Below are 8,425 nucleotides of genomic sequence, written 5' to 3' on the forward strand. Positions count from 1 at the left end.
TATTAGCTCAAGGCACGATTAAAAAAAAGGTTATGGACCTGAGATTTACAATGCGTTGAGTCACAAAATTTTGTCACATGAATCACCTAGGCACCTTGTCACAAGAGAGTGTCATGTTGCTGCAAGGAGGAGATGGCAAAACCCCCATCTTCAACTATCTCAGAGTCTGTTGTTCTCAACATTAGCTTTACAACAACTTTTAAAGTGTTACCATTGTCATATCTCATGTTGTGATTCCATTAAGTCCTATGATCTTAAGGGAATACCAAAGTCCATCACAAATCTAATAAGGACGGGTTAGAGCATCATCTCGAGGTGGGATCGTAATTCTAAGAAAATAAAGTTTCAAGTTTCAAGACCCCTCCATCTCTTCAATTTATCATTTGCGAGCGCTGTGATTATGTCATAAATATAGTATCGATCTCATTGTGGTGATACTTAGGAAATAAAGGAAACAAATATTTGGAGTAGTTGTTGAGACCTTCATGTTGAGATATGGTGCCAAGTGCACATGAATTAGAGGAAAAGGAATGTGATAAGGAATGTATTAAAGTAGCCACCCTAGGATGTGGGCTACAAGATGTGAGAATGTGGATCGAGGACATCCACAAGGAGAGATGTGGATCAGAGGATCCCACATGTGTTGAGTATTCAAAGGGCACTCTCTATATAAGAGGCCTATCATGTACTGTTGAGTACACACATTTTGAATAGATTGAGCATTGCCTACCGTGTGTCTCTCTCATGGAGTTTCTTCTATGGCTTGATCCTCCATGATCTTTATGCTCATTGAGTGATAGATTAGGCTAATTATGATCCGCACTTTGACATGGTATTAGAGCATAGGTTTAGCTAAGCCTAGATTGAGAGGTTTACATCTTTCGATTTTTGTTCATTTCGCATTGAGAGAAATTTTGTCATTCATTCTTCACTGGTGTGTTGTAGGAGCTGTGGAGCTTGGCCCATTTGGAGAGTTGGCAGGGAGCTCGTATGTGCTAGTCATTTGTTGTGTAGAGGCTTTGTTTGTAGATGGGCGATGTAGAGGCATAGGACTTGTTCGTTGTGCTGGAATGTGGGCTGGCTTGTAGAAGCTACTGTTGTGGGCATTGATGGAGCCGATCATTGGACATCAAGCCTTGGGAGTTGGCTGTGTAGGTGTTCTTTGGAGGGTCGGCTGCGCAAAAGAGCTAGAGATCGCTCAAGGGCTTGGGCTTCAAGATGTGACCGTCCTGGCGATTAGGCATCAACCAAAATCCATACTTTAAGAATTCGAATGATCCAGGAGACTAGCACAATCTGGAGGTGCATCTGCATATGCACGCCTCATGGCTACTCTCTTAGTCTCCCTCACCTTTACACTACCTCCCCCTTTCCTATTCTCGTGGCTTCTTGCTTTGCCTCACCTCCCCTCTCCTTGTGGTTTCACCCTCCATGTCACCTCTGCTATTGGCTACTCCCTTAGCCCCTTACCACCCTCCTTGTTTCATCACTCTCTCACTTTGCCCTCTCCTTTGCTCTATCTTGCCCTCCCCTCTCCTTGCGGGCTACCCCCTCTCACCTTCACTCCACCTTCCCCTCTTCCAACCCCCCTCACCCCCACCCGCACCCTCACCCCCCCTTGTCTTTGTTGTGCAAGTGCCCTCAACACCTCACTTGCTCACCATCCACTTTGCATGGGTTGCTCTCTCTGCCTCCCTCACCTTTATGTCACTTGCCCCTTCTTTCTCATAGTTGTTCCCATATATATACACAATGGAGATACTAGGCTACAAGGAGGTGCCCCACCAAACCGTGCGTGTGTTTTTGTGTGTGTGTGTGAGAGAGAGAGAAAATGATCCATGTCACCCTCATGAAAAGCGGTGAGGTAGTGGTTTCACCGCACACAAAATGTGTGTGTGTGTGTGTGTGTGTGTGTGTGACACACGTGCACACACACACACACACACACACACACCCTTCCCCTTGGGGACCATTTGTTGGGGTGTGCTTCGATTTGGAAAACTCACTAGGGAAATTAGCAAACTAAAGTTCCCTAGATGGCAGAATAGCAAGGTGGAAGAAGCAGAGACAAAATGTACGTGGATATTTGAGATACACTCCAAGTGGATATTTATGACCTTGTAGTGGACTTAATGGGAGGCAGTTATGGTACTTTTGGTGCAAGGTTACACAAAGGGAATCCAAGGACCAGGATAGCCCTTGTGGAATTTTGTGCTCTTCTGACCTTTGCCTTGTACTTCACTCATTATTGGAAAGCAAGAGGAGCTTGTGGATGAAAAACATGCATCCAATTCGGATTTCAAGATGGATTATACATGGCTTGAGGTATGTAGAGTTTCCTGACTGTGTATCCAAGGACATACTACAAACCAAGGGCATGTTGAAGGCGTAGGGAATCGGCATCAGAAGTCGATTCTCGAGAGGAAACCGGTCGAACCGACGATGATCGATAGGTCAAAAGCCGGTTCGCCCAGTTTTTGACTGGGATCCGACGACTGGCGTCGATTGCCACCATCGATGGCCTAGGGGAGGCGAGACCCATTAATGTTGCAAGACGTAGAGAGCATACATCATAAGAGGTGGAGTGGAGTTGATTACATGTGGGTGGCGTACTGGAGGCGAGACCTGGAGTTTGCGACGACTATGGAGACGTGGTGTTATGATGGGCGTGTGGGATTTTTTATTCATTTATTTGGATGTGGTTGGGTTGTTGGGCTTGGCTTGTGAGTGTGTGCCATGTGTATGTTGTGGTGTTTTTTGTGGATTGGTTGCATGTTGCATTTGGGTATTTTCCTTATGGACTGTTCGATCGGGTTTCATAGTATGGTTGGGGTTCCTTATATTTGAATGCGATTGTGGACCCTCCGATTGGGTTTCATCATGTGGTGGGGTTCATTTTATTTGAATGGCATGTATTTCGTCGTTGGTGGCTATTTGTGAGTGATTGAGTTATGGGTGCGTTTGAATCGTGTTGGATGATCGACACGGGAAAGATGGAGTTTTGGATTGAGTGGTTGGGATTCTGGAGTTTTGTTGAGGCTAGGTTGTGGGTATATTGAATTTTGTTCATCACCGCTGTAGAAGTTTTTGATCGCTCTTTTAAAGATGGTATTTAGGGTGTGGGTGTGTGTTCTACGTTCTGCAATGGAGGAGGAGGATAGTCCATCCTTTAGCCTTGGTCTTTCTCAGGTTCTGGTGGAGGTTTCTGTCAGGGCTTCTGGGGGAGAGGTATCTGGTAATGTGGGTGAGGTGGTCATGGTCCTTGGTTCTATTTTGCAGGTGGTGGTGTTGCTAATAGTCTTCCATTTCTTGTTGTGGATGAGGAAGAAGAGAGGATTGTGAGTGGGAGCAATCAGAGTCTGAGTAAGGATGAGTGGGTGTGGAAAAGGTTTGATGTGTGGAGGAATTGCAGGCGTATGGGAGCGATGTTAAGTTGGAGTGCTTGGATTATCGTCTTTTGAATGATATGCTGTCTAAGTTCTTTCTTCAGGTTGTGAAGTTGGATGGGTCCTTGTATCCACCGGAGAGCTTAATGGGAATGTTTAGGTGCTTTGGTAGGATGTTGCACCGTGAGCAGGATGTGTTTGTTGCTAGGTCTGGGATAGCCGAAATGCTAGTTGACATTGTGAAGAGCCCGCTTTTCAAGTCGAGTCAATGTGCTTTGGTGACGGTAATGAATCATTTGATAAGAAGGGTTCTGCATGTGACAATGATAAAGATAAAGATTGTGCTGTCAGCTTCAGCAACGAGAGGAGAATGTTAGATGATATTGATTTTTCAATGTATCATACTCGTGGGGTACAGAAGTGATTTGCCTACTATTGTTTGAGCTGATTCTACATTCGGGGTGGTAGGGAGCTTCACAACATTCTATGGGTGGATTTCTTGGAGGGTTCGGATGAGTTGGGACAATTTATAGAGTAAGTCTGTTGTTTTGTGTATGTGTGTCGTTTTGATTTTTGCTTTGTTTTGCAGGTGCAACGACAGGGTAAGGAAGAATTTTGTGATTACTTTGTTTCTTGCAGGTACAACGAAAGGCTAAGCAAGAACTATGTTACTTTCACTCAGTTCCAGAAGACAAATTTTTGTCCAGCTATTTGTGTTTATGAGTTTGATGTTGTCAGGACCTATGAACCGTTGGTTCATCATTTCCCTGCAGTGGATGATAGCTTTCCTAACTCAAAATTCTTGTTTCTGCAATGCATCGAGTTTTCACTCTCAGGTAAGTGTTTCTTGATTTTCGTGTTTGTGTGTGTTTGTTTCTTTGTGTTGTTTTTGAGTTAGTGGTATTGTTGCAGTTTTTGTGTAGGTGTGGTTTAATACTAATAGGGTTAGCAAGAAGATGTTAAGCATGCTTGTTAAATCTATGCTTGGAACAATTGGTGGTACCGTTGCTGTAAGAGGACGAACAAGAGTGTTCGTGCGTCTACGTAGTTTGGGTCAAGTACCAGAGGAGGTAGGACAACTAGTTACTGGTCATCGCAAGGCATCTTCTTATCGAAAGTATGATAAGAGCAAGGTCATAAGAGTTGCTACAACTCAATCAATTCTTGCAACTCCTTATGATCAATTTGGGAAATTGAGAAATTATTCTAATGTTTTGAATGTGTGAAGATGTTTACTGAGAAGGTGGATGGACTCAAATGATCTGCTGATGTTGGGAGTCTTGATGGTGGTGGTTCTTTTCTTTGTTCTTCAGGTTGTTTTTTATGTGGTTTTGGTTAGTTTTGATTGGTGTTTCTGTTTTGTTTGTGTGTAATTGTGTTTGCAAGTGTGAATGTTGGAAATGTGGAAGCTTTTGGTGCTCTTGTTGCTGTTTTGGGAGTTTCTTCAGGTCATGTAGTTCACAATTTGTTTTATTGCAATGATTGATGTTTCTGGTGGAGTAAGTCTTGGTGCGATAAGTGTTGGTGCTAGCGATGGACCGAAGTCTTCTGTTGAGGTTAGTGTTTGTCGTGCTTGTGGTGTTAGTATTTTAAGTGCTGTGGTCTATGGAATTTTAATGGATGTGTCTTCTAATCTTTGTATTTTTGCGTGAAGGTTTCTATTGGTGTTGCATGTCATGGTGGGAGTTTAACTGGTGATGCTTCGGGAATTTTGATTGAGGATTGTTGTAATGCGGTGAATGAGGGTGGTGATGATATTTTTGCTGATGGTGGTTTGGGTAAAGTTGATGCTTTGGTGGGTGCTAGTCTTGGTGTGTCTGAATTGTCGTCAGAGAAATGTAATGGTGATGATATTGATTTTGGCGCTTTATATGCTAGAGATGATGGCAATCAGATTTGGAGGAGTTGATTCGAGTTTCTTCTATTGCGTATGGTGCCTTGGGTCTGAAGTATCACTGCACCAGTTGCTATTCTTCAGGGTGCCATTTTCAAGAATTGTTGTGTGCAGTTCATCAGTATGGATTAGTGTTTTGTTTTTCTTTCGGCTATGGCGGAGTGGATTGTATCTTTGGTGTATGGCACAGTGCATGGATGGTGGAGTGGCTACCGAAATTTTGGTGATCTTCTATTGGGGTAGTTTTTCAGCAGAAGAGTTTCATTATTTTCATCAATGTATACAGCATTAGCTTTTTTTACCAGTTGATCTGGTCATTGTATAGAGACTCTTTTATATAATAAATTTGAAAGGCTTTTGCCTTTTCTATAAATTCTTATTTGGTATGAAATGCGTACGTGGAGTGTTTATATTCGCTGGTAATGTGATGTGGGAGTAAATTTGTTATTGTAATGTAAACTTTATATATGTCATAATTTATCCAGTTGCGCAGTAGTGTGTAGATTACCATTACAGATAGTTTTAGATCAGCTTTTTGCCGACCCTATTCGTTGATGGGTAGTAGCATAAGGAGCAATACTTTCTTTTGTCTCTGCAAAACGTCTGAAGAGTTAGTGAAGCAAGGGAGAGTAATCAGCTTCTATCTATGGACCTTCCTGTCAAAGGCTGGGGTCGCGCATAACGCAATCTCAGCTTATAGAATGGGAATTTTGCCCCTGCCCAGAAAAGTTGCCCGCAATCAGAATCTGACATGTGACATTCTCCCCATGCCTCTGACAGAAGGGAAAGGGAGGGGTCAGCCTTTTCCCTTTATAAAATGGCTTGCGGTCTACCCGCCCACTCGCCATTTTATGAGGGAGAAAGGCTTCCCCCCTCCCTTTCCCTACTCCTTCATACACTTGACCATTTTCCATCGCCACTTCTTGTTTATTTCGTATTCAACCACTCTCGCAGTGTGTAGCGTTTTCCCTTTGCCCCATCATGTAGCTCCAATGCTTAGGTAAGCCGAAGGTGGGGAGCTGTGAAGTATTTCAACAAGCTTGCAATAAACGATATGCTACTACCGCCTTTCTCGTTGAATAGAATGTCCTCCTAACTGAGTGGAAGATTGCAATGTCAATCGTTATGGCTACTTGAGCACAAGAGTCTCTCTGCTCATCCACTACCTTGTCCTTAGGCAAGCATCTGGTTACCATTTGTGGTACTACAAAACTGTTCGACATAGAGTCTGAGTAGGAACTGGTGCTATGGATTTTGAGAGATGTCTTTCCTCGGTCTGTCCTAGCCTCCTTGATGGGTCTATGTAATCTTCTTCTTTATTAGCCCATTAACTTTGCTTCCCTAAACTCTATGTTTAGCTACTCTTTGGAATGGAGAACGGTCACCATTCTAATATATGGTAAGTCACCTAATTGTTGGAGGATCATCCACACTTTTCTTGAGATAACCCATTGCCCTCCCAAGTTTTTTTTTCCCACGAAAAGTATCATCGTATATTAAAAAGGAAAAGAAAGAAAGTACAAGTCACCTTTCTATGGAAAGGTTAAAAAATCAAACCCATACCCTTGCAAGGGCGTTGCAAGCTTCATTTTTCAAGCCAAAAAAGGCAGTGACAGCCCGAACTTCATCTAAACATTTAACTATTGGTATTCTAGACTTGGCAATCTGTGAAAAACTATATCATTCCTATGTTTCCATATACACATCAAAACTAAAGCTCTAATTGGTTGAAGTGTCTAGTAAATTAACTCATTGTGCTCCTTCTTGTCACCTAGTAAGGTAGTTTTCCACTTGAGTTTTACTTGTATCTGCATCTCTGCCAGCTTCTTCTCGATTGCCTTCTAGCATTCTCTAGTTACAGGACACTCCCATAGTATGTGCATGTGTGTCTCCCTGAAGTTATTACAGAACGGACAATGAGGCTATATTCTTGGGATCCATTTAGCTAGTCTTGCTCTACCCATTATCACTCGCCATAAAAGGAAGTTCAATGTGAAGGAGGGAGTCGCTTTCTAGCTCCTCCGTAGTCTCATATCCCAAGTGGGCCCTCTGTCCACCATCGATGCAAGAAATTTCCAATGGGCCTTTGCCACCAAGGCAGTACCATTATTGCTTTTCTTTGAAGTCTTACAGAGATAGTTTAGAGAAGTCCTTACCTATCTTCCATAGGAAACGTTTGAAGTCCTTAGTCTCCATGCACATGTGGCTCGTTGGCTAGTCTGTTTTCCGTTTGTTCATCAAGTCTTGCATGAGCCGCTCCTCTGCTCTAGAAAGTTCATACCTTTTGGTTAACTGATTCACTTCGATCCACGTAGCTCCTCCTGGGTCCCATATTTGTATGAATGAGACCAATCCTTTCCTAAATAGCCGAGCAACCATTCTTGGGTGAGCTGTTATATAGGCTGGTGAGTCCTCAAATGCCCAATTAGTTAGCTAGAGGGATCTTCCCAGTGATGCATCTCCCTGTAATTTCTTGTAACCTCCCCAAGTGCATCCCTTTGCTTTTGGTTTCCACAATGTTAGCAACTTTGACACCATTTTTGATGAGGGAACTCTAAAGATCCTATCAACCAGTACCAAATCTTACCAGGGAGAGTTGATTCCTTGTGGTGCATTCCTGCAAATTAGACCAAGTGCCATTTTTGCCCAAGGCTGATTGCTTCCCACTTGCATTAGGGTCTTCATACATAGAGTATCGTTCTTTTCTTTCTCTCTCACCAACCCTAAACCTCCTCCTTCTTTTGAGGTTGAAAGCAAGTCAGAGCTGAAAGCATGTCATCTTCCTTCCCATACAAAATTGTTGATGCATCTGTCCACCTTCCTTAGATAATTTTTTGAAAATGGTAATAGAGACAAAACATAAAGTAGTACTGCCTCTAGCATGTGTTTAGCTATAGTTATCCTTCCTGTGAGTAAGAGTGTCTTACCCGACCATTTATCAAATTTTGCTTTGATTCTTTGGAAGGCCCAGTCAAACTGATCTTTCAAGTTGATTGCTTGTTGGAAAAGCTGCTTATCAAAGCATGATAGGTATGATTGGCTTGCTCCTAGAGTTGCAGATAAATGCTTAGTCTTCCTCATAGAAAAAGGCCATCTAACAAAATATAGTGGAGTTTGGTTGTGAATCACAGCAGATTCAACTGCT

The sequence above is a fragment of the Dipteris shenzhenensis genome, chromosome 10, assembly GCF_047967505.1.
Source record: "Dipteris shenzhenensis isolate YYH24624 ecotype China chromosome 10, Dip_SZ_1.0, whole genome shotgun sequence".
In the NCBI taxonomy this organism is placed as follows: Eukaryota; Viridiplantae; Streptophyta; class Polypodiopsida; order Gleicheniales; family Dipteridaceae; genus Dipteris; species Dipteris shenzhenensis.